Here is a 27,686-nt window from a genome sequence, read left to right as displayed (position 1 = left end):
GCCCTCCGACGCTCCGGACTCAGCCAAATGTGGATTTCTCCGCGATGGGAGCGGTTCACACCCCAGCATTCCCCCTTCCTTACAGCAGGAAGGTGGAATGAACAAGCTATTGTGCAGACTCTCTCTCCTTCAGCCGAAGGAGAATTCCTGATGGGTTCCATGAACACGGAACCTCCGGACGCAATGAGAATCATCAAAAGAATTGAGTTTTATCCCGTGAGCCTCCAGCCAGATGGTTACATGGGATTTGTAGTTTGTCTTCAATCCCTGGTGCAAGGAAGGCGCTGGAGACCGCTGTTCCTGACACCAGTCACAAGGTCAAACAACAACAACCAGCAAGGAGGTATGGTCACAACAAAAAACACATGCAGGCCTATGGCAAAAGCACACTGGCAGGCTACACAAAAAGGATGCCTGCCACATGGTCAAGCAACAACAACCAGCAAGGAGGCATGGCCACAACAAAGAACACATGCAGGCCTATGGCAAAAGCACACTGGCTGGCTACACAAAATGGCCACCAGCCACACGGTCAAAAAACAAGCAAGCAGGCATGGAAAAGAAAGAAAACATGCAGGCATATGAACACTGAATATTCAAAACGGCCCCTAGCCGCGTGGAATGGGGGACAAAGACAAATGGCTGCAGTCACATGGTCAAACAACAACACACAAAAAGGAGGCATGGCCACAACAAAGAACACATGCAGGACAATGGCAAAAGCACACTTGCTTGCTGCACAAAATGGCTACCAGCCACATGGTCAAACAACAACAACGAGCAAAGCGGCATTGCTACAACAAAGAACTCATGCAGGCCTATGGCAAAAGCATGATGGCTGGCTACACAAATAGTTCACCTGCCACATGGTCAAACAACAACATTTAGCAAGGAGGCATGGCCCCAACAAAGAACAAATGCAGGCCTATTTCAAAAGCACACTGGCTGGCTACACAAAGTGACCACCAGCCACATGGTCAAACAAAAAGCAAGGAGGCATAGAAAAAAAAGATTACATGATGGCCTATGGACACTGACCATACAAAATGGCCCCTGGTCACATGGCACTGTGAACAAAGACAAATTGTGGCCTAAACAAACACACACTGGCTGGCATGGTGATACAGGAGAAAACAGCATTAATTCAGCAATGCCAAAAATAAAATGAACAGGCTATAAAATTTTACACATCATCCAAAGGCATGAAATATATTACCCCATGTATACACTGCTTGCAGAAAAAAATATGAAATATCCCCCAAAATACATTTAGTAATTTAATCCAATGCCATCACTAGCCTAAATGATGTTTCAATTCAACAGAAACAACACTAAAACAAAAGCTGAGTTGCCAGTCATTATGTCAGCTTGGCTACTGCTATTATTGTTTTATGGTACAGAAATTATGGTGGGAAGGAAATAGCCATGCTGTATAAGAGCAAAATAAAAGTCTACAGATTGGTACTCAATATCCCAAAGCCAGCTTCACCGGCCCAAGTACGTCTAGAGTTGGCTTAAAAAAATCAAGCATATCAGTGCAAAAGTGCATTCATAAAATTGTGCTGGAGAGTGCGAGCTTCTGAAAGGGGATCCATTATTATTTAATGCTGCTGGGAAATCGAGGAACAGCAACACATCAGTATAAAAGGCTCTTGGGGAAGTCGCTTAAACCTGGCAATTAAGGATTTAGGTATTCAAGAAGCATGGGTAACACCTATGGGAAATGCCCCATTGAATCAAGTGCTAAATGCCTCAACTCGTATCTCACCAACTCGGACAGATAAGAAGGCACTTGCGCATAGGAGAAACGCCTGGACAAAAATAAACTCTTATTCCAACTTACTTCCTCTGGGGTATCTGGCAAAGCATTTTTCATTAGCATTAAAGTATTAATTCATGTTAATCCGTTTTGGTGATATGGAGTCAAAAGATTTTATTACCTCTTGGAAAAACCAGTCGCAGAATCTAACCTGCAGGCTTAGTGAATACAAACAAGAGGCACTAGCCCACATCTGATGCGTCTGTCCAGTACCCTTGCCGTGGAGGAAAATTCTTTGAAAGCACTTTTTCAGGAATATGGGAATACACTCATGTAAGCAAGCTGTTATTATCGGACTGAGTGGAACGTCAGTCCCCCTTGCTTGTACGGTGGCAATTTTTTAATGCCATTATTTAAAGAAATGTCTAAAAAGAAGGAGTAAGGACTGATTTAGAACTGTACTTCTTATTTGCACAATACACTTTCACTTTAAGCCGCAATACGACTTTGTTCTATGAACATCTTGACCATTGAAAGCACTTTTTCATGCTTAGTACAAGACGGATTGGCAGGTAGGGGCACTTAATGGTTGTGAGAACTGCTTGTGAGCAGTCTTTATAATATTTGAAGGTGCTTAACTGAGTTTAACAGTATGAACAGTTAAATCAGCTAGAAAAAGTAATTTGACATTGCCTGATATATGACATTGCATGAAAATACACCCCTAAACATTGTTTTTGTGAAACCTTACCCCTCTGACATATAAAGGAAGCATACCATAGTGAAAAACTAACTGCTATATCCATGCATATGCCCCCTCTTAGAATCGTTAAACGTAAATACATTGCTGCTTGATCTTGAAGGACTTTGTACATAGATTAGGTATTTTCATTGTTTTTTAAAGCTTCCTTTTTTACTATTTTCAGTTTAATTTTTGCATGGATTGCTACCTTGTGGAAAGGACAAACAGCTGCTATATTTATGATTCTGCACCCTTTTTAGATTCCGTTAAATGTAATTACAAAGCTGCTAATTCTTGGAGATCCTGAAGAATCATCAGTATTTTAAGTATTTATTCACAAATTGTTTTTAATTCACTTGTGACTTGTGTATTATAACTATAAAGAACAAACAGCTGCTATAATCACGGTTTAGCCCTCTTCTTCGTTTCTGTTAAACATAATTAGAATGCTACTAGGACCCAGAGGTATTTGAAGAATAATTGATATTTTATGTACATTCATATAAATTGTTCTCATGTCATTTGAGATCTGTTTATTCATAATAATGATTGTTTTATTTGTTCTTTTTATACTTTGCAAAGGTTTTAAATAACCATGTAGAATAAAGTTCAATCCTTCAGATACCACAGAAGCAGTTGTTACATGCACCGATGACTAGTGCTGGGCCTACTGACTGCAAGGCCCACTGGCAGAATAGGCCACATAGTGAATTAAACAAATATTGCAAGCTTTTTCAAAATCATGGAGAAAATGTACTGAACTGTGCTACATTTTTCCTTTACAAAATAGGAAAAATTACATGTAAAAAGTAACTTGGCCCCTACTGAAACTGCAAGCCACCTACAACAAAACATTTGAAAAATCAAATAAAAGTACAAATAAATACTGGTTCATGCCCTCTATCAAGCTAACAACACCCTTAGACAACAGTTTTTTAACTTACTTTTGATATCACAAAAACAAAGTCCTCAAATCCAATGCTATATATGCAGACAAATAGAGTGATCCTTCCAGCTCCAAATCCAAATGAAAAGTGACCAGGAGGGGGAAAAGGCACTGGGAGGAACGTGCTGGAAAGGAACAGGGAGTTGGAGTTTCGGGGGCACTTCCTCTTTGTTGCAAATAAAGTAAAATAATAGAAGGGCTCCCAACACAAAAACCAAATGTGAACAGTCCATTTGAGAATTTTATTAACTGCAAATTGTATTTTGAGGAGATATAGCTGCTTCTCCATGAGAGAATCTTCTCCAGGTTGCAGCCGCATTCACTGATGCTTGACGCTCTCGCCTATATCACAAAAGAAGCACCAAAAACTGATGGCGCGGTCGAAAGCTGTGTTAACGCCTTTGGCTGGTGGGCAGCAAATTTAGTGGGTGCTCACGAGCGCCTGGCAAGTCTCGTCTCATTGCACTCCGTGCAAGTGTGAAATGACGTGACAAGCGTGCCAATGGAAAAAACAATCCCTCTCCGATGTGGAGTTATCAGTTACTCTGCCTTCTCTTTCTTGTCTAATTTCGCAAACTCTGCGAGCAGAGCTGAATTTTATTCCCAGCCTAATTACTGTGTAGAACTGGCCATGTGATGTGGTTTAATTAAATCTGTTGACACAAATCTTGTTTTTGCAGCCAGCAAGAGGCGGTAAAAGTACAGATCTGGAACCTTCAAGTGCCAGGTCAGGGAAGAGGCAAGTGCCTGGACAGGGCCAGGACAGAGACAGGAGGCCCAAATTCCTTCTTGTCCAGAATCTTCTCCCAAACTTGATCACTGATCTTTGGAATCCAATCAGGAGTTGCTGGTGCAACCTTCACTTCACCAGTGGCAGTACCTTTCTGCTGGACATTGCTCTGTGCAACTCAGAAGTCGTTCAATTCCTGTAAATCATACAAATGATCATTGATGTTAAATGGTGTTTCTGTCACCACTGTACTTTGACTGTCGAGGTCTGGAACCCACATCTAAACCCCACACAGGGTCTGTTAGGGAGTCTGTTGACACAGGAATTTTCTAGTAAAAGAGCGATGGATTAAACCCAGATCCTTGTGACTAGGAGTGAATGTTTGCATTGTTCAGCATTCCATCCATCATCTGTTCCTTTTGCCACCCTAAGTGGGAAGAGTATGCCCAGACGTGGGTCCCATGCTCACTGCTCCTCTGGATTCAAGCTATCCTAGCTGATGAGGGGTGATGCCACAAACTTGGTCCCTGGATGCTTGTTTCTGGACCCGGGAGGTATTGGATTGGCAGTTCGGGGTGCACGGTTCCCATTAGGGGCATGGTCAAAACGGTTTGAATATGGCTGGGTCCAAACTAGGGTGGCGTGGAGAGCAAAAGAATTATGGATTCAACCCAGATCCTTGTGACTGGGGGTGAATGTTTGCACTGTTCAGCATTCCATCCATCATCTGTTCCTTTTGCTTCTGTTGCCCTAAGTGGGAACGGTATGCCCAGACATGGCTCCCATGCTCGCTGCCCCACTGGATTCAAGTTAGCCTGGCTGGTGAGGGGTGTGGCCTAAAACTGGTCCCAGGATGCTTGTTTCTGGATCAGGGAGGACCTGGCTTGACAGTTCGGGCTGGACTGTTCCCGTGAGGGGCAGAGTCAAGACTGATTAGTATATGGCTGGGTCCAAACTGAGCTAATGTGGTGAGGAAAAGAATGATGGATTAAACCCAGATCCTTGTGACTGGGGGGGAATGTTTGCACTGTTCAGCATTCCATCCATCATCTGTTCCTTTTGCTTTTTTTCCAGGGATATTCTAGGCAGATTGTTAAGGGCTCTCTGGACCCCATACAGGTGGTGAACCCAACTGCGACCTGAACCTAATAACCTAGCTGTTAAAGACTACTTTAGGTCCCAGTTCTTCCTCTCCACTACCGCATTTCCCTCAGAATGATTGGGGGAGCAGTATCGCACAGTCACACCTAATTTTCCCATGGCATCTCTGTAAGCCCTGGAGGCAAATGTCACACCCAGGTCCAAATGGAATGTGGCTACTGCGTATGTCCCAATAAAGACTTATAGGTCTTTTATAGCAGTTTGGGCATCAGCCGATCGCTGTGGCCAAACCAATAGGAATCTAGAGCAGGAATCCACTGCTACCAAGATGTATTTGCAAGCCCTATTCAAATGTAAGGGGCCGTAGTGTAAGTGCTCATTGTAAGACAGGACACAATCATTTCAATTTCACACTATGAGTGTGGAGAATCCAGGATCCATATTCTCAAGTACCAGAAATAGAGCTTTCAGTTCAGCCAGCTGCACTGTGCAATCACCAAGTGACTGTGTGTAGGTCTTGTCAGGCTGTAATTCTCCATCCTCATTCTACCCTTCACAGCAGCACGCAATGCAGAGTATTGGTGCTTTGTCCCTACGGCAGGCTGTGCAGAACTGTCAGTATAGTTGATCCAGAGGCATGACGTCATTCGGCCACAGATATTCGTGTTCGTATTCCAGATATGCTTGTGTTTGTAGTGTGGAGTCAAATGTAACATACAACTGTCGCTGTAAGAAAGTTGGCCAATTGTACCTGTCGTGGATGTAATGCTTTTACTTTTGGAACACTGGCTTTTGTGACAGCCCCCAAGGCTGGAACCAGAGACACAACAATAATGTGTTTCCTCTGAGCCAATGATCTTTCTCTCACAACAGCAGTCTGTACTGCTGTAAAAATCATCTTTGTCGGTGCAAAATGTATTTCTGCATTGGTGTATGAATGCAATTTAAATGCAAATCGGACAGTGTCTCCTTTAATGAATGTGAAATAGGTGTACACTGATGCTCCCACAATTTTACATATCACCAGGTTGGTGATGTTTACACATGTGTGTAAGTGTTTGGATGCAAGCATTTCAGCTTGTACTGAACATAGTATTTGTTTGTGTTCAGCTGTCCAATGTGGGTTTGAAAAGTCTGGATGAACCAAGTCATAGAACAATTTTACCCACTCTGCATAGTCTGAAATGTATGTTCTGACAGAATTTAAGAAACCCAATATAGATTGAAGTTTCTTCAATGTGTTAGGCGGCTGTGGAAGCCCACACTTCTCAAGGAAATGTGTCACAAGGCTTCTGCCTTCACATGATATCTTGTATCCTAGGAATAGGACATTGAGGTGGGCAATTATTGATTTCTCGAAATTAAATGTGTAGCCCATGTCAGTAAATCCCAAAACTATGCGCTCTACTCTTGCCAAGTGTGTAGAAAGGTCATCATCCATTAGGTCTATGTCATCGACACAGAAAAATGCTTGGAAGTCAAATTTTTGCAAAAGTTCTGTAACCCTAGCTAAAAATAACCATGGGCTGCACTTATACCCTTGAGGCAATCAACACAACTGTTTTAGAAACCAGAGCACGCTAAATGTGGTCAAGTACCTGCTTTTAGGTGCTATGTTTTGGCAGAAAAATCCATTGGATATGTTTAATGTAATTGTGTATGTTTTACTCACTATGTTGCTCATTAGTGTCAAACTATGTGTTTTGTACTGTGAATGTATGTGTACCTGTGTTTATGTGTCTGTAATCTAATACCAGATGATATGAATGGTCTGGTTTCATTACTGGAAACAAAGTTTTAGTCATGGAGGAGGTACAACTTCTGTTACACCTTGGTATTTCAGTTCTGTGAGTATCTCTCTAACTTATTCATTGGCCTCATTTTTAATGCGGTATTGTCTTTGAGTTTGTGGTGTTGACCTCCCTGGTATGATGTGATAAGGTGATTGCATTATAATGCAGGCGCTTGCACTAAGGCCCACTCCTTGGTGTATGATTGTAATAATGCATCTCGGACGAGGTCGGAAAAAGCAGGTAAAATTACTGTTTTTCCCTCGGGGCAATCCATGACAAATTCTGGTGGCCAATCCTTTCCGGCCAAGAGAATGTCATAGCCATTTATGGGACATTATATATTTGGACTTGTGTCTTGTATCGCAATGCAGGACACTTACTCTCCTATCCGGTGTTTCCACCCGGATTTAGTCACTTGTTGCCATTAGGTTCCAGTAAACTAATATCGTGGCATCTGCTGCGCTGTCTAGCATGGTCAGAGCCCATTCCCTGCTCAGAAGCAGTGTCCTCAATATCCGTGACATGCTTGACTTTGATGCCAGTCACCTTCCTCTTTTAGAATTGATGCTTGGAATGTTTAGCCTAATCTTCCTGTTTTATGAAATCAGATGAGCCTTGTGAGTCTTTCTTTGGTTTCACGTACTCTTCTGATCTGCACACTGACTGTCCTTCTCCCTCCAAGCATTTTTTGGATAGATCCTGGACGGAATGCAGAGAACGTGTATCAATATCCTGGTACCTGTCAGGCATTTTAATATTATCATGGTTATACAAATTATAATGATTTTCAGTAGACTCCTGTTAGGGAGATCCAGCACGTATTTTAGTCTTTTCTTCTTTTTTTCTATTATCTCACTTCTTCACAGAAGATTGGGGTGCATGCTTTGAGCAATCCGTACAGAATTACTCTTAATTTATGGTTTGCTAGGTCTGGCTCCCTAATTATATCTACCTATTGTTTTGTAGGTTTTTGTCAATAATTTTTGGTTAATCACTCTCCTGTTTTATCAGAACTAAATGTGTGAGTAGTTGGTGTACTGCAAACATTGCTGCTTCCCCTTTAATGTTACTTAACATGATGGTGGATACAGCAGCAACATTTCTCATCAGTTACATCCCCAGATCCAGGACAGGGGCTGCCCCATACCTATTTTGGAGGGGAGGCTGCCCCATACTCATTTTGGATCTCTTTAAGCACCTCTGGCAAAACAGCTAATGAGGGTGTACTGTGTGTTCTGGTATATACTGCAGCAAAGACTGTACCCCAAGTGGAGCAGCCTTCCGTGGGGGAGCCATAGTCATTGGCAAGCACATTGTGAGAAGTCTGTGTTTTTCCTGAGGTCCCGTATGGGTAAACACTGCTTAAAGCTGCTATGTTTTTGTACAATCCAGAACGGAATTTCCTCCAGTCTGATCGGAATTTTACCCATGACTGCATTGACTGTTTGTAAACTAATTCCAGGTGCAGACAATTGTGTCTCTACAGCTTGAACAACCTTTTCAGGATTTATTGTTATTGTTCACTTGACAAATTGTGTCAAACATCTTTTTGTTCTGACTAGATCTGTGTACAGTATACGTAGTTCTGGTGCTGTCAGATTTACAATGTCTGGGTATGGTGTATAACCAGCTAATATTGGCCATGTTGCTCCTTCATTGCTAAGGCGACCTGGTCTAACAATGTTGTTGTATGTGGTAGGGCGCTTTCAAACCAATTTTTGTGTTCTTGGTATGTTAGTGCAATTTCTAGTGCTTCATAAGCTATGTAGTTGTTAGGAACTGCAGCTGCAGTGAATGTGTGAAAAGGTCTTGAAGTTGTATTTACAGCTGGGAATGGAACCCATGAATAAAATATGTATTTCCTAAATGCTTCATGGGCCTCAGCCATGAAAGTAATGTCTCCACCCGCGAAGGGCAGTCCCCCTGTTGCAGAATCTGGATAACCGCATGTCTGCAGTTTATTGCTGAGTTAATTGCTGCTTCGTCTTCAGCCATATGAATATGTGGATGTCGGAGAGGGTACCTCTATAGGATGATCCTTTGAAAGGTTCAATCTTGTACAACCTACAGCCAATTCATAGGGTTTACCTACTCAGCTGAGGAGAAGTTTTCCCTAACAACACTGACATCTCCGGGTAAGAGGTAAATAGGGGTCTTTAGGTATATAAAAGAAAACTACTCAGGTGATACATTAATAAGAACCCAAGCTAGAACGTTGGCAGTGCCATGTCATATGACTTATACTTTCTCAAATAAAATGGTGCATTTGTTTGACAACATAAACTTAAAAGTGTGTGAGACTGATTCTGAGCACACCATCAGGATATGTTAGCCTAAGTCCTGCACAGTGCACCAACTGTACCTCTAACCTGACAAGGTAACAGATGAATTGTGCAACCTCAGATCATGACAACCCTGACTTCCCAAGGAAATTGTGGTAACAGAAATCGTTTGGTTACATATGCATACCCAAAGAGATAAACAAGAAAAGCACAGTAAACCATCTCAATATTTATTGTAGTATTGTAATTCTTGAGTAAAATAAGTGTGCTGCATTAATCAATGGAAGGGAACAGAATAATGTGATTAGTATCGCAAAAATGGTGAAAAAGATAAACAGTTCAACCATTTTGCTGATTACAAAGAATATATTCCTTCACACAAGTACTGTAATATATTGCACTCCTACATAGGGCTACCTAACCTAGTGTGTCTAGGGTGGGTGAACCTGTCAAAATCCTCTGGTTGATCTAACTCCCCATTGCCTGTGGATAAGTGTCATCAGGGTGCCCATCTTGGTGGAGAGCTGGGCAGCATCACTCGCAATAGGTAAACAGGAATCAGCTGGGCTGGAATTTCAGCATGGGTGACCTCTCAGTGCCAGCAAAATTCTCCTCTAACTAAACAAGGAAGTGATGCCGTTTATATAATAAACATCAGTCCTGTTGCCATGCCAAAGTCTCAATCAGGCCGCTATTGTGATAGCTTTGTTGCCGAACGAACAATAATAACAACATTTTGTGAGGTGAACTTAGTCCTTGTACAGAATGTTCAACGTATTGTGATAATGTGCTTATGAAGAGGAAATGTAAGCAATGCTGTTTAAGAGAATATTTTCCTGCACAGGCTAGCAATTTAATCTGTGTCAAATGTTATTCTGTTTAAGAAATGAGGCAACTTAAAGACATGAGTATATAAAATGATGGTGATGAACGAGCTCTGGCCTAATGCAACCACATGATAAAATGGCCCTCTCTCCAAATGAGAAAAAATAGGCCAGTTTTTTAATTTCCCAGAACAAAGAGCTGTTGACCAGACAGCTAGCTTGTAAACGTTAATGGCCTCGTCTTTCAAGAAAGTTTTACACCTTTTGATCTCAGATTTGTAATTAGACCAACAGCTTGCTATCAACATTTTGCCTGTCAGGCAAGTCTTGTGTACCCTTTGCAAGTTTCAATGATCTGTTGAACATTTCTTATCAAACCCTCTAGTGGTTTTGGTTGAAGCAATACAACGGGGTATAGACAAAAGCACCAAAACATTACCAGATATTGAGGTGAAAGTGCAAAGGATATTGCAATCCAATAACTATTCCTTAAGGCAGGTCTCAAAGTCTGAAGCACAACTATAAAATAGTTCAGCAAGAAAGACCTCAGCATAACCTTTGTCCATTTGAGATTCCTACCCATACCTGACAATTTCACCCTACAGCTAACAATTTGTGAAAATCTCCTAGTAGCCGTACCTCATCCCAGAGAGAGGCAAAATGGGTTATGTTAACTCAACCCAGTAGGCTGGATCTTTAAATCTTATGTTAGGCTAAAAATAGGAGCTAAAACAAATATAAAATAAATGGTGGAAAAACATCCTTGCCTTGTAAAGGTAGGAGCTATGGAATTATACCTGACAGTAGCAATGTTATCAAGGGAAATGTCTGGAGTGTTCCATATGAATGGCTCTATTGTTTATGCAGCCAGATTTTGGGATGGGACATAAGTACAAACCCTCACAGAGATAATTATTAAATTCATCCAGCAATATAACTGAGATAGGTAGGGAACTTCAAATCAGACAATGTTCCATAAAAGATCTCAGTTAATGTTCTAAATTACTCTCAGTTAGATTTGCATTATTGAAATTAAGCATAATAATCTCATAGATTTAGGGAAGTTATCAACACTGCCTACAAATTTGGAGAACCTGTATGAAGATTTACAGGTTTACAGTAAGAAGGAGTGAAATCATTATTAATATTCCTCCTTTGGCTCTTCAGGAAATTGAAGAGATAGCTGGCGAAAAAAATATATATCCATCCACACAATAAGTGCTAGATGTATTTTGAATTTCCTGTAAGCATATAACACCAAAATGCTTGATGAAATGGAGCCAGATTTATAATGTTTCTTACTTTTCAAGCCAGGTATATTCCAGCTTACTGTCTAAATGCAACGGTGGATGTTATTATCTGTCTTAAAGTCTCTGCTAGCAGATGCTACACAGGAGGTCTATGAGGACAAGCCATCAGTGCTCAGTCAGTTATTCCCTCAAATAGGTTCAGAGGTTCAACCAACTGGCTGTCTGTAGGTTAAAATTTGAGATAGCCAGCATATCAGATCCCCGTGAGTAAAGAGAAGAGGGCAATGCGGAATTCGCCAAAACTAAACGGGGTCTATAGAAAGAGCCCAGCGGTAAAACCAATATGGAGGAGGAAGTGCTGCGTATCAAAGTTGATTGGGCCATCACCCATGCAGCTACCCCTGGCTGATTGAAGTTTACTACTACATAATACCCCTCAAGCAGTACGTGGTCAGCCCCGATCCAACTAACCTGCCAAAACATGTTGATACGCTAGCCTATACACATGTTGATATGTTGGCCTATACATTCGCTACCTCATGTGTCTGCCAGCCAGTGCATGAATGTACTTTTCTGCTGGTAATAGTATTCATGCTCCTCCTTCTTTAGGAGTTGTGCATAGGTTGTGGCTTCAGGCAGAAGGTTATTGATGGTATCTGCTGAAGTACCACTGAGTCACTATGACCAGTGTTTGCATTACCCATTGTAGCAATGCTAAGGGGGGTATGTGTGGAGGCAGCTGGATCCACAGAGATCATACTCGGACGCTGTTGAAGGCAAATGAGGAGTATTCCCTCTGAAATACTCTTCCTGGACATCCCTGTAGCAGCTCTACATGCGCCCTCTATCAGGCTGGTTTAGCGTTCTCCTTGGTCTTGGCTATCAGCAGTATAAGGGAGTTTTCTATATCACACACAATCTCTTAAAATAAACATCAAAAGAGATGTGAACCAAGCACTACATTTTTGAAAACAGTTTGTTCAATAACTGTTCATATATATCCCCATCTCGTTTTTTTGAGCCCTCCGTTAGTAGTTTATGTGGGGTCTAAGGGAATGTTATCGACGCCAAACTTAACCCCTTCAGTGCCCCGCCCTTTCCCCGCCCTGTGCCGGGCGTTACATTAGCGGGCGGGGTTCATGACGAGATAGTCTCGTCATGGGCACAGCGCAACCGTGCTCCATGACGAGACTATCTCGTCATGGGCATAGAAGAGGTTAAGAGGCCCCCCTCTTTTTTTTTCTTCTTACAGGCTGGGGGTTCATCACACAGTGAAATGTCCTCCTTGTCAGAGTCGACTTGATGAACATCTGCCAAAACTGTCACATGAGACCCTCTTAGGCAGGTCATCATCTCTAAGATCTGAGGACTGCTTCTCCTTACCAAAGTTTGAAGACTTGATGCTGACGTCTCCAACAATAAACAATTTATTCAAGCAAGTTAAATTCTCAGCTAGCAATGAAACCTTCATTAAAAGATATCAACTGATGTGCATATACAATGGAGAGAACAACTATTAGAATACATTAATATATGAAATGCAATTGGGAAATCCTAAATCGGAGAAATATAAAGAATTATATCCTGTACATATGGAGAGATCAAGTGCACTTTACATTATATGTATGTTAAAGCATAGTGGTGTTAAGGCCTTATAATTATTTTGGGTTTAAAGGGAATGCACCATTTCTTTTGACTAAAGTGTATGAGCTGCAGTTTTTTCAGTGTACCTTTTATATTTAAAATGTGTTAAAATTGTAACCTCTGATTGTCATTTAGCAGAGAGATCGAAGATCGATGATCTGCTGTTGCTGGGTGGAGATAATCAGTGATATCTGATCTGCTAGATAAATGGTTCTTTGGAGAACAGGCCCAGTACCTGAAGGGATTAACTTCTGCTACTGGAGGAAGGGGTGGGCTGGGCTGTAAAGTTCACAAGCAAACAGCTAGCATCTCCCTGGTAATTAGGTGAGGCAGTAGTCTTAGCCTGACAAAGGAATGGAGGGCAGACTCATGTTATAGTCCACTTCGAGAGTTATCTTACATGTTTTAGAGGTACGAGAGGTCTGGAGGGGCAGAGAGAAAAATAGCAGAGCTGTTCCTTCCTTGAAACTCTTCCAGCGTGCTGTGTAGGCATATGAAAGTCAGTGGGCTGCTCTATAACTGTGCACATTATAGTTGGAGGGGTGATGTTGCAGATGTTGTAGATTATGTAGGGGCCGCACCCAGGACAGAAGTTCCCCCCTCCCTTTAAATATCATGCAGAGGGTTGATACTTGGACCAGGACTGTGTGGACATGCTTACATGTAAAAGTGGGTGAAGGTTGAAAGGAGAAGTGAAAAACAGACATTTTAGCTCTCTAATGAGGGGTTCAGTATTCTGATCATTGTGAGGTATGTCAATAAAACAACAGGCTGTTACAGGCTGTTTAACTATCTTTTTATGGATTCATAGTATTGATTTATACCAATAGAAGGTAGAATAAACTTCCACAACTTTGTTTTTTTCTGCAGAGTTTTATATAGCGCAAACTTGACCCGAATCCAATCAGGTATCAGAGCGTTTTACATAGCACCAGTTACGTTACATGAGGACACACATTCATTCTTTGTTAGGCACGGGGCGGTTAAGTGATTTGGCCAGAATCACAGGATGTTCGGCGTCATTACCGAGACTCGAACCCAGTTTCCCAGGTCTGAGGTCGAGTGCCCTAGCCGTTAGGCCAACTCCTCTCCCCGACTTTAGAGGCACTACCAAGAAAAGATTACTTCAGAGGCTTGTTTTTCTTCATGAAGGCGGTATGAAGGGGTTAGACCGCCAATGTTGATGCTGGCCACCTGAGACGACTAATTTGTAGGCTTGCTAGTTCAATGCTCCAGAGTGTAATGTTTTGTGGATAATTCATGCAAACTTGAATAAACTCCTTGCCAAATGAAAATTGTTTTGTTGAGATCCCTATTTGGAAACTATTGTCAAACTTTCTGGATCCAGCAACCAGTCTATCTATTGAATGAAAGCTGTCTTGATAAAGCAAGAAGTGATTTGGGTATCCTATTGAGGGATGTATGTCATTACATTGCATACTAATACCACGTATGCCATTACAACGCGGGTATTACTACGCAATGTCAATGACATCGCATGCCATTACATCGCATACTTTTACCACGAGTATGCCTTTTTCCACGCATTGTATTACAACGCAAAGGCAACCCTAAAACACTACTACACTACAACACTACCCACACTACTCCCACCCCTACACTACCCTAAACCCTAAAACACTACTACACTACAACACTACCCACACTACTCCCACCCCTACACTACCCTAAACCCTAAAACACTACTACACTAGCAAACCTACAAACACCCCTACACTAACCTAAACCCTAAAACACTACAACACTATAACACTACCCACACTACTCCCACCCCTACACTACACTTCCCTACCCTAATCTACTACCCCCACCCCACGCACAATCAGCCTTACCTCTTTCCTCGTGGTTCCAGCGTCGCCATCTCTGCTCCTGGTTCCTGCGTCATCGGAGGTCCACATCGTTGTGAGGAAACAGCCTCAGTTTCCTCACAACGACGTGGATAGCCATTACATCGCATATGTTATAAAAGCGCATGCGATGTAATGGTATGCGTGGTTTTTACCACACATTGTAACATTGCATGCGTTGTAATGCATGCAATGTAGTTGCAACGCGTGGTAAAAACTGCGTTGAAATGGCTGTTCCCCCTATTGAGTAATGAATTGCCACAGTCTGAGCTTGATAGGATATGGGCATGTACCACTTGTTTAAATACCTCTTCAGGAAGAAAAGGCATTATTCCTAGAAGGAATTTAAGTTGTAATTATGCCCCTTTTGCTATGACATTCATCTGGGCTGGAAGGTTCAAATTCCTGTCAATCAGAAAGCCCAAGGATTTGGAAATGTCAACAATGGCTATGTGACATTCCAACATCTTAATTGTGTTCATCCAAAACTTCTGAAGAGCAAATGAAGGAAAATATCTGGAAGAAATCTGTTTTCAAGAAGTATAACTTGAAGTGATGGTGAGTCCTTCATGATAATATTTTTTAAACTGCATAAGCAAGACAACTTTTTTCTGGGAGGAAATCTTTATCTATAGCAGAACATCTTCTGAGCAGCAGTGTTGGGAGATGTTGGGGTGTTTCAGCAGATAGCGAAGAGGTTTCATGTCAGAATTAATAAGAGCAGTGGTTAAGTTTGAGCCTAGAAAAGTTGCTTGTAGAAGGAGTGAAGAGGGAGAGAGAAAATGTTATTTATATTTTTTATTTCATATGTTATTTATTGACCTTGGTTCCCAAGATACAAAATAAACCAGTTTAATATCACATTATTCATCTCATTTTTTCTCTGAGAATTTTTCATAGACAAGTAAAGGTAATTGAGAAACTAGGAGTCACTTTTAACTAAGATATAAAGTGCATCATGAATGATGTGTTGCAATGCAGTGTTTGTGCTGCTATCCAATCAGAAACCTGACTGAAATTCATCTAGCACTCATCTAGCTGGCTGATTTCCACTGCCAATTGTTTTAACTGGCTTGCCACACAGCAATTTTTTAACCTTTGCCAGTTTAATGGTTCCCTTGGTGTGCTTTATCTAGGCATCTAACTAAGAAGAATATGATTACTGTTGTTAGAATGGGTGAACACAATGTCAATATATACCATGATATGTGTAGGCCTGACAAGAGCAATACCAACAAATGCACTGTCAACATATGCAATAATCTATGCCTGGAAAACAGTGTTGATACCGGTAGAAACAATGTTAATGTATGCCATAATCTAGGCATGCATAACAATGTCAATATCAGTAAAGACAATGTCGATGTACACTATGACAACAGTATATACAATATTGAGAATGTCAGTAAAAATTACATCAATGACCACCACATTATTTGTGGAAGTTCTGATGAACTTGTTTAATTGCTGTCAGATTCACCCAAGTTCTCCACCCCATCAACCCTCAGTCAGAGATATGTAATCAGACAGGCCTTGCAACCCTAAACCATGCCTATCGAGTGACAGGTTACAGGTAGGGTCTCATTTAGGCAAAAGACAAACTCGCACTCATGGAAAACCCTGATAGATCCCACAAATAGATAGTTGCCCCACAAATAGGTCCAAGGAAATTGGCCCCAATAAAAGACATTTGGCCAAAGATGCGCGTTCCCCAAAATTCCATAAAGCTAGATGCCACACGTAAATAGAAACACCCAGCCAATCAGGACACAACATGCAGACCACATGCAGTGATCATGCGCTCCCCACGCCAGACATCTGGATACATACACACTGGCCTACACTAGCTCTCCCTGAGGTCGAGAGCCATCTGTGTCCTTATCAGATGCCCAAACTAGTTATTTAAGACTAAGATACTTTTTAAAGAATGCAGAGTTAGTTCATTGTACCTCACAAGATGTATATATTGTCAGCCGAAACTTTGTACGGCAAGTGACTTTCTACAGACACACTATGTTGATACTCTCCTCCTGGCCGCTGTGTTTAATTAGACCAACTTGTTCCTGTTTTGCCAAACGTCTCTTGTCTTTTCATTTCTTTAAGGTAAAGTCATATCCGAGCAACAATGTGTCAGCATTTGCGTGTAGTATTACACAAAAGTGGTTATACATTCATAAGCGGACTTAGGAAAAGGCTAGAAAAGTCATCTTTGCAGCACTGTGATATTTATAAAAATGAGATTGATTGGGAAACATGAATTTTAAGTGTACATGGCCCAAATTCCAAGACAATTTTAATAAAAGTTGTTTATCAGAAGATGCACATCTCTGCCTTAAACCTGAGACAGGATCCAAACTGGGGTTGCCAGTCAATTGTGAAAGAAAACAGATTTTTCCAGCTCAGCAGAAATGTGTAAAATGTCTCCCTCTAAGGATAAGGGATCCTTGGGAGTGGTTAGCTTGCTGGAAAAGCTGTGGCAGGAAAACAGTGAGAGGAACATTACTGAACATCCGACAATAGATATCCAGAGATATGAGGGGAGGGGAAAGCATGATTTGCAATAGACAGTCAGGAACCCATATAGCATTATGTTTATAATAAATTGAGCTCTGATGTGAGCCAACTTTCCAAGATGGCCTTCTGTAAAGCCAGGCAACAGTCAGATTCCCGGGCTAGAACAAGGATAAATGTGTTTCTTGATGGTGGGAATGAGAGGTTCTCGTTTTGATAGGCAAGACCCTTCGAGAAACTAGCAGGTTGGGCTGAACGTTTGCTATTGGACAAGGGTCAAGGCTGATTTGCTTATGGTTGGTCTCAGTCGTCATGGCCAGGAAACAAAGAACCAGTGCCTAAGACTTTCTGCAAGTCTTCCGCCCACAACCTTTGTTTTTTTCAGGGTGATGCCCTAAATGCAAAGGGTACGCCTAGACATGGGTTATGTGCATACCAGGCCACAGAAGTTAAGCTGTACTATACTGTTGAGGCTTGATGAGACAGAAACAGTCTTAGTTTGCTTGTGTTCGTGCTCTGAGGGATACTGGAATGTCAGTTTACATTGGATAGTTACAATTATGTCAAGACTAAGACTAATTCAGATATGTATGTTCTTTCTTGGAAGTGGCATTGTGGTTAAAAAACAGTAGTCTGCCCCATGCAATTGCTGGTGGTTGAGATTTTCTCAAGCATTACATTAACCATCTTTGTGTTATTCTTAGTGCAGCACATAATATGCCCAGAAATTGGTTCCTTGCCCACTGTTTGTCATGACCAGACCAGGACAAAAACTAGCCAGGAAGCATATGATTAGGTATTGTACAAAAATAATAAATGTGCTAGTGAAAAACTGGAGTTTGATGCTTGGAGACTGTGAAGGACTGTATAGGAATGATTTGTAGTCAACGCGGCTGTCACACAAGGAAGGGTCTTCCAGGTCAGGTACAAATTCATGGACAAATCAGGATAATGGAAAAGGTGCTTCCTGGACAAATTCAGAAGAAACGTAGCTGGAACAAGCTGCTTTATAACTATAAGTTGTATGGTTCACGTTTAATCAGTTCATACACTGTTTTCTGATTCCTGCACCTTTGTATTGTCATCCCTTCTCCTCTCATGTTTCATTCCTCTTGTTAGTACTTACCTGCTGACAGGTCCTTTTTTCAGTGCCAGACTGTCTCTTCTGTGTTCGTACAACAGCAGCCACACTTCTGACAACAGCGTGTCCTAGTGCTCCTGAGTTCGGGCGAGGATTCAGGTACTACCTGGGTTCAATGCCAGCATTTCCATTCAGAGCATTAGGCAAGGCTTAATGGTCTTCTTCAGTATTTGTATTAACAATTAGATAAACATATTTACTCACTCCGTGTGTCCTTCCATTACTGCTAGATCCATGTGAGGGTCTACCAGAGTGTGAGTTAACACAGTTTGTGCCTTTTCCTATCAGGATGATGAGCATTATTTGAACATCCAAGAGAAGAAGCCAGGACCTCCCCTGTTTTGCATCTCTCACCTTCCTATCCCCTATTTCTCCTCATGAGATGGCACAAGTTTGGTCTTTTCGCAGCCTAAAGATTTTGCTTGGTATAGATTGGTTGAGTAACGTCTAAGCTCCTACCCAAAACCTCACGTACGGCAGCCATAGCTTGAGACACTGTTCAGCAGGAGTCAAGCTACCCTTTATTGAGAATGCCAAAATAGTTTGCGCTGCTCTGGGGTTCCTTGTGTTCTCTTTTAGAGGGGACCTGGCCGTGGACTTTGAGTTGTAGTGTTTCTATTAGAGCAGTATTGAAACGAATTTTCATACAGCTGGTCTCTCTCTGAAGTGGCATATTGGGTAAAAAACAATGGAATCAAATACATCCCCAAATAGTTGTTAGTGGCTGAGAATTTTTTCAAGCACATCTTCCATCACCTTTTTGTTTTGCTCAGTGCAGCATCTTCAGTGGAATGATTATACCCAGATGTGGGTTCTGAGCTGACTACACCTAAGGACTCAAGCTATACCTCATTGATGAAGGCCACTTTGGCCTGATCAGGACTAGGTTTGCTTGTGGTTTCGCTCAGAGTGGACCTGGCAAGATAATTCGGGCTGTCCCTATTGGAGAAACACAATGTTTTTTGTTTATGACTGATCTCTGTCTAAAATGGCTTAGGAAAACGATGGCCATGGAGCCCGAAATGTTTTCCAGTGGCTCAGACCTTTTGCAAGTATTGCTTCCAGTACCTTTCTGTTTTCCTCTGTGCAATGCCGCAAGTCGAATGGCTATGTCCAGTGCATCCCGTGCTCACCTAACACAAACCTTACATATTACTTCACTTATGAGGATTATTATTTAGGTCAAAAAACCTAGCTCTGCTTGTCTTCCAAATCAGAGCGGACCAATCCTGAAAGTTTGGGCACAACTGATAATACATTTATTATTCTAACACCATTTATGGCTAACCTCTGGGAAGGTACTGGGCAGTGGGCAGGGGAGCAAATCTACTAATCTTACTCCAGTCCAGACGTGGGTCCTCTGCTAAGGCGGAGGTGCTTCGCACTACTGCCTTAATCCACGGCAAAAAAGACAAATAAAATGATAACAACAAGATGTTATTATAATTTTATTTTTATGTGCTGGGTCAGATTTGTGGGGTTGGGCTAGGCGGCCCAGGGGGAAGGAGTGGGGTTTATTTGGTTACAGCCTAGTCCAGACCAGAACGTATTCTGGCTACGAGTTGCTATAAGTGGCGCCTGAGGATTCAACCACAGTGTGGCGCCTGAGGCGCCACACTGTGGTTGAATCCTCAAGCGCCACTTATAGGCACACTTATAGGAACACGAAGCCAGAATACGTTCTGGTCTGGACTAGGCTGTAACCAAATAACCCCCTCCCCCCCGCACCATGTCCTGATGAAGACCTTTAGTGACTACCGAAGGGAGCACACCGTGGGTCGAATTCTTGAAAAAATGAATATATTTGAATGAAGTAATTCAGATAAAATGCTAAATGGATATGCACAAACTGTGTTATTGTGATTATACCTGATATAAATATTTACATGTGTTTAGGCATGTGTGATATTCATGCCCTATGAATATTTGGGTTACAACAAACAAATGATGGACGGAATGCTGACAATGCAGACATTCTCCCCAGTCAAGAGATCTGGGTTAAATCCATTATTCTTTTGCCCACTACGCCACCCCAGTTTAGACATGGCCATATGCAAATCAGTCTTGACCCTGTGCCTCATGGGAACAGTCCAGCCCGAACTGCCAAGCCAGGTCTTCCCTGGACCGGAATCAAGCATCCTAGGACCGGTTTCTGGCTATCAGCCGTCATCAGCCAGGATAGCTTGACTCCAGTGGCGTAGTGAGCATGGGTCCCACGTCTGGGAATACCCATCCCATTTAGGGCGAAAAGCGTTACAACAAACAAATGATGGACGGAATGCTGACAATGCAGACATTCTCCCCAGTCAAGAGATCTGGGTTAAATCCATTATTCTTTTGCCCACTACGCCACCCCAGTTTAGACATGGCCATATGCAAATCAGTCTTGACCCTGTGCCTCATGGGAACAGTCCAGCCCGAACTGCCAAGCCAGGTCTTCCCTGGACCGGAATCAAGCATCCTAGGACCGGTTTCTGGCTATCAGCCGTCATCAGCCAGGATAGCTTGACTCCAGTGGCGTAGTGAGCATGGGTCCCACGTCTGGGAATACCCATCCCATTTAGGGCGAAAAGCGTTACAACAAACAAATGATGGACGGAATGCTGACAATGCAGACATTCTCCCCAGTCAAGAGATCTGGGTTAAATCCATTATTCTTTTGCCCACTACGCCACCCCAGTTTAGACATGGCCATATGCAAATCAGTCTTGACCCTGTGCCTCATGGGAACAGTCCAGCCCGAACTGCCAAGCCAGGTCTTCCCTGGACCGGAATCAAGCATCCTAGGACCGGTTTCTGGCTATCAGCCGTCATCAGCCAGGATAGCTTGACTCCAGTGGCGTAGTGAGCATGGGTCCCACGTCTGGGAATACCCATCCCATTTAGGGCGAAAAGCGTTACAACAAACAAATGATGGACGGAATGCTGACAATGCAGACATTCTCCCCAGTCAAGAGATCTGGGTTAAATCCATTATTCTTTTGCCCACTACGCCACCCCAGTTTAGACATGGCCATATGCAAATCAGTCTTGACCCTGTGCCTCATGGGAACAGTCCAGCCCGAACTGCCAAGCCAGGTCTTCCCTGGACCGGAATCAAGCATCCTAGGACCGGTTTCTGGCTATCAGCCGTCATCAGCCAGGATAGCTTGACTCCAGTGGCGTAGTGAGCATGGGTCCCACGTCTGGGAATACCCATCCCATTTAGGGCGAAAAGCGTTACAACAAACAAATGATGGACGGAATGCTGACAATGCAGACATTCTCCCCAGTCAAGAGATCTGGGTTAAATCCATTATTCTTTTGCCCACTACGCCACCCCAGTTTAGACATGGCCATATGCAAATCAGTCTTGACCCTGTGCCTCATGGGAACAGTCCAGCCCGAACTGCCAAGCCAGGTCTTCCCTGGACCGGAATCAAGCATCCTAGGACCGGTTTCTGGCTATCAGCCGTCATCAGCCAGGATAGCTTGACTCCAGTGGCGTAGTGAGCATGGGTCCCACGTCTGGGAATACCCATCCCATTTAGGGCGAAAAGCGTTACAACAAACAAATGATGGACGGAATGCTGACAATGCAGACATTCTCCCCAGTCAAGAGATCTGGGTTAAATCCATTATTCTTTTGCCCACTACGCCACCCCAGTTTAGACATGGCCATATGCAAATCAGTCTTGACCCTGTGCCTCATGGGAACAGTCCAGCCCGAACTGCCAAGCCAGGTCTTCCCTGGACCGGAATCAAGCATCCTAGGACCGGTTTCTGGCTATCAGCCGTCATCAGCCAGGATAGCTTGACTCCAGTGGCGTAGTGAGCATGGGTCCCACGTCTGGGAATACCCATCCCATTTAGGGCGAAAAGCGTTACAACAAACAAATGATGGACGGAATGCTGACAATGCAGACATTCTCCCCAGTCAAGAGATCTGGGTTAAATCCATTATTCTTTTGCCCACTACGCCACCCCAGTTTAGACATGGCCATATGCAAATCAGTCTTGACCCTGTGCCTCATGGGAACAGTCCAGCCCGAACTGCCAAGCCAGGTCTTCCCTGGACCGGAATCAAGCATCCTAGGACCGGTTTCTGGCTATCAGCCGTCATCAGCCAGGATAGCTTGACTCCAGTGGCGTAGTGAGCATGGGTCCCACGTCTGGGAATACCCATCCCATTTAGGGCGAAAAGCGTTACAACAAACAAATGATGGACGGAATGCTGACAATGCAGACATTCTCCCCAGTCAAGAGATCTGGGTTAAATCCATTATTCTTTTGCCCACTACGCCACCCCAGTTTAGACATGGCCATATGCAAATCAGTCTTGACCCTGTGCCTCATGGGAACAGTCCAGCCCGAACTGCCAAGCCAGGTCTTCCCTGGACCGGAATCAAGCATCCTAGGACCGGTTTCTGGCTATCAGCCGTCATCAGCCGGGATAGCTTGACTCCAGTGGCGTAGTGAGCATGGGTCCCACGTCTGGGAATACCCATCCCATTTAGGGCGAAAAGCGTTACAACAAACAAATGATGGACGGAATGCTGACAATGCAGACATTCTCCCCAGTCAAGAGATCTGGGTTAAATCCATTATTCTTTTGCCCACTACGCCACCCCAGTTTAGACATGGCCATATGCAAATCAGTCTTGACCCTGTGCCTCATGGGAACAGTCCAGCCCGAACTGCCAAGCCAGGTCTTCCCTGGACCGGAATCAAGCATCCTAGGACCGGTTTCTGGCTATCAGCCGTCATCAGCCAGGATAGCTTGACTCCAGTGGCGTAGTGAGCATGGGTCCCACGTCTGGGAATACCCATCCCATTTAGGGCGAAAAGCGTTACAACAAACAAATGATGGACGGAATGCTGACAATGCAGACATTCTCCCCAGTCAAGAGATCTGGGTTAAATCCATTATGCTTTTGCCCACTACGCCACCCCAGTTTAGACATGGCCATATGCAAATCAGTCTTGACCCTGTGCCTCATGGGAACAGTCCAGCCCGAACTGCCAAGCCAGGTCTTCCCTGGACCGGAATCAAGCATCCTAGGACCGGTTTCTGGCTATCAGCCGTCATCAGCCAGGATAGCTTGACTCCAGTGGCGTAGTGAGCATGGGTCCCACGTCTGGGAATACCCATCCCATTTAGGGCGAAAAGCGTTACAACAAACAAATGATGGACGGAATGCTGACAATGCAGACATTCTCCCCAGTCAAGAGATCTGGGTTAAATCCATTATTCTTTTGCCCACTACGCCACCCCAGTTTAGACATGGCCATATGCAAATCAGTCTTGACCCTGTGCCTCATGGGAACAGTCCAGCCCGAACTGCCAAGCCAGGTCTTCCCTGGACCGGAATCAAGCATCCTAGGACCGGTTTCTGGCTATCAGCCGTCATCAGCCAGGATAGCTTGACTCCAGTGGCGTAGTGAGCATGGGTCCCACGTCTGGGAATACCCAACCCATTTAGGGCGAAAAGCGTTACAACAAACAAATGATGGACGGAATGCTGACAATGCAGACATTCTCCCCAGTCAAGAGATCTGGGTTAAATCCATTATTCTTTTGCCCACTACGCCACCCCAGTTTAGACATGGCCATATGCAAATCAGTCTTGACCCTGTGCCTCATGGGAACAGTCCAGCCCGAACTGCCAAGCCAGGTCTTCCCTGGACCGGAATCAAGCATCCTAGGACCGGTTTCTGACTATCAGCCGTCATCAGCCAGGATAGCTTGACTCCAGTGAATATGAATATTTGGGTTATGCGACACTTGGTGCGCTGACAAAATAACTCCTGAGAACCCGACAGAACCATTTTTTGTTAATAAAAGGATAGTGGGAGGAGGGCAGATTAGGTATTCTTACTCCAGTCAGGGTTAACCTCAGGGAAGGTGCTTGGTGGTGAGTAGGAGGGTAGATTTACTTATGGTACTCCAGTCAGTGTTATTGTCAAGGAAGGTGCTGGACAGTGAGCCTGGGCCAAATTCACTATTCTTACTCCAGTAAGGGCTGACCTCAAGGAAGGTGCTGGACAGTGGGCAGCAGACAATAATCATTTTTTACTCCAGGGAAGCATAAACTTAGAAGGTGTACTGAACAGTAAGGAAAACTCAGAGAGTGTGTTTACTGCATTAAATGAAATGAAAAATAAGTCATATATAACAAGTAAACATGAACATATAAACATTTTTCTAAACTTTTCAGATCTGCAGAGAGCTCACATTGCTAAAGGAACTTTATAGAAGTCTTCATCCTGCTTCAGAACCAGAAGAAAAAGCATCTCTCAGAAATTAACATTCGAAAAAAGGTGCTAATCTCCAGCAATGTTTTTCAAAAGAAACCATCTTCCAGGGAATAAAAACAATTTGTTTCCATTTAACATAAATAAAAACCTCAAAAAAGAGTCATTGCCTTCACAGTGTACTTGCTGTTTCATAACTCTAAGTTTAAAAACAGGTAATCTTATGGGAGGTGCTGGACAGTGAGCAGGGAGGCAGGTTTACTATTATAACTCCAACCAGGTCTAAATTCATAGAAGGTGCTGAATAGTGGGAAGGGGGCAGATGTACTATTCAAACTGCAGTCAGGGCTAACCACAGTGACGGTGGGAAGGGGGGCAGATATAGTATTGTTACTCCAGTCAGGGGTAAACTCAGAAAAGGTACTGGACAGTGCAAAAGGAAGGGAGGATTTACTATTCTTACCCCTGTCAAGGATAACCTCAGGGAAAGTGCTGGGCAGCGGGCCGGAGGACAGATTTACTATTCATTCCGTAGTCAAGGCTTACCTCAAGGAAGGTGCTGGGCAGGGGGCAGATTTCCTATTCTTAACTCCAGTCAGTGCTAACTCTAAGGAAAGTGCCAAAGAGTGAGTACAAGGTACATTCAATATGCAAAACCAACTGAATATAACCTCAGGAAACTTGCAGGATAGTAGGCAGAGAGCAATCCCAAACTCCATGAAAAAGACAGGAAGTGGGTACAAGTCTAAGTGTGGCTTACTACAATAGCATCTGACAAGAGAAATAAGAAAATGAATAGTTAAAAGGATAATAATATTTTTTCTAAAAAAATTAATTAATATCCTTTTTCCTTAGAGCTTCACAAAAAATTGAGATATCATGAGAGGCAACCGATATTCGTTCAAAAAGAGGAAATAGACTACTAAACTATAGAGGTTATATTTACTGCAAAGAGATGGTAAATGAGCCCAGAAGACACTGGAGGTGTGGAGGACTTTAGATGACCTTGTTTTAAAGACAACAGAGATAACCACTTTGCCTCTGGAACAGAAATTGAAGTTGGGGAAATAATTCAACAAATTAAAGCTTTTTATTTTTATTTTTTCAAACCTTTATTCAGGAAGAACAAATACAGGTTATGCATTGGAAGACACAGTAGTTAAGAATTACAGTAGCATAGATACATGAACTTTGCCCCTCAACGGTAGTCGGTCGGTTTACCCTTACACATATTTAAGCTTGCAGAACAAACCGAAATTAAATGTATGAAAAAATCATTGGGTCATAGTAATATAAGGGTCCACATCTTCATTTTCAACTATACCTCTCGGAGGTGCATCTGGATCTGTTATTGCGTGTTCCGAGGAGGGAGCACTACTGCCTGATCGTTGTAGATAAGCTACCAGGGGGGTCCATATATCGTGAGGTCGGCTAGCTGGGGGCGTGAGATTTCAAAATGCAGTTAAATGAGTCAGGCAATATGCCGCATCCGCCAGCCAGGCCTTAGGAGACAGCACTGGATCCCGACCCCAGTGAATTGCCACTTGGCACCGCGCAATTATTAGCAGCATTGCGGACAGGCATCTGCTGGCATCTGGAATATCTTTAACATAGCCCAGCAGACATGTCATGGGGTCTGGAGTAAGGTTGTCTGAAGTTATGTCACTAGTGATGCAGCATCTGTCCTGCCAGAACTCCTCTATCCTGGGGCACGTCCAGGCTAAATGTATAAAGGAGGCATTTGGAGCAGCACACCTCACGCAATTGGAGTCCGCCATCAGTCCCATTTGATGAAGCACTATGGGAGTGAGATATAGCCTGTGTACATACTTAAAATGCATGAGGCTTAAGCAGTAGTTAGGAGAAGGCTTTTGAGACTGATTGCAGCAGTATGTCCAATGCGTGGGCATGGGAACATGCCCAAGATCAGACATCCAGGCCAGCCGCGCCCGCTTGGTGTCAACTGGAGAAGCTGCGAGCATCAGCGCATAAAGTCTTGTGATCAATTTTCGTGGGGAGACGTTTGAATGAATATACTCTAGCGCAGCGCACTGGGCTGGAGGGGCAGAGAATGAGGCATTATTGTCTTTGCATGTAACACAGATTTGGAAATACAGAAGATTATCTAGTGGAGTTGTCTTCTCTGGAAGAGTAAGAAACTCATCATTAGGGTACAGATCTGCATAGGTGGTAATTCTTAGGGAGGTGGCGCGCCACGCCATACCTGTCGTCTGTAGAGGTGGGAACGAGGGGTCATTCGCAAGCATCATAGATGGGGCATACAGCATTGGAATCCCAGTGCATTTGCGTATCCCCTCCCAGACCCAGTGCATGCATTCAACAGTGTCAATCTCACCCTTTGGGGCTGTATATGGAAGGAATAATGCAGTCTGTATTGGCCACGGGCGGCAAGGTCAGTTTCGACCACGACATGCGGTTGAAATGGCGTAGGATGTAGCCAAAAGTGAAGAAAACTAGCATGGGCTGAGTACTCATAGAGTGTGAAGTTGGGAGCCCCGAGTCCGCCGCACGAGAAGGGGAGTGTAAGAGTGTCATATGCAATGCACTGTTGGCGGCCCGCCCAGAATAGTGTAATCATGTTAGAGCGAAGTCTCTGGAAAAATTGGGATGAAAGGGGCAGCGGAATATTTAAAAACAAGTACAGAAACTTGGGCAGGACTATCATCTTAGCGATGGCGATCCCACCAGGAAGAGATAGCGGAAGGGTTTTCCAGATAAGAATTCTGGACTCGAGCCAATAAATTGCTCTGCCATAATTCTCCCTCCACAATTCATCAATATTCCTAGTGAGCCAGAGTCCCAGGTATTTAATCGGGCCGGATGCCCATGTGATGGGATAT

The sequence above is a fragment of the Triturus cristatus genome, chromosome 10 (genome assembly GCF_964204655.1).
Source record: "Triturus cristatus chromosome 10, aTriCri1.1, whole genome shotgun sequence".
NCBI classification, from domain to species: domain Eukaryota; kingdom Metazoa; phylum Chordata; class Amphibia; order Caudata; family Salamandridae; genus Triturus; species Triturus cristatus.
Note: the sequence above shows the minus strand (reverse complement) of the source record.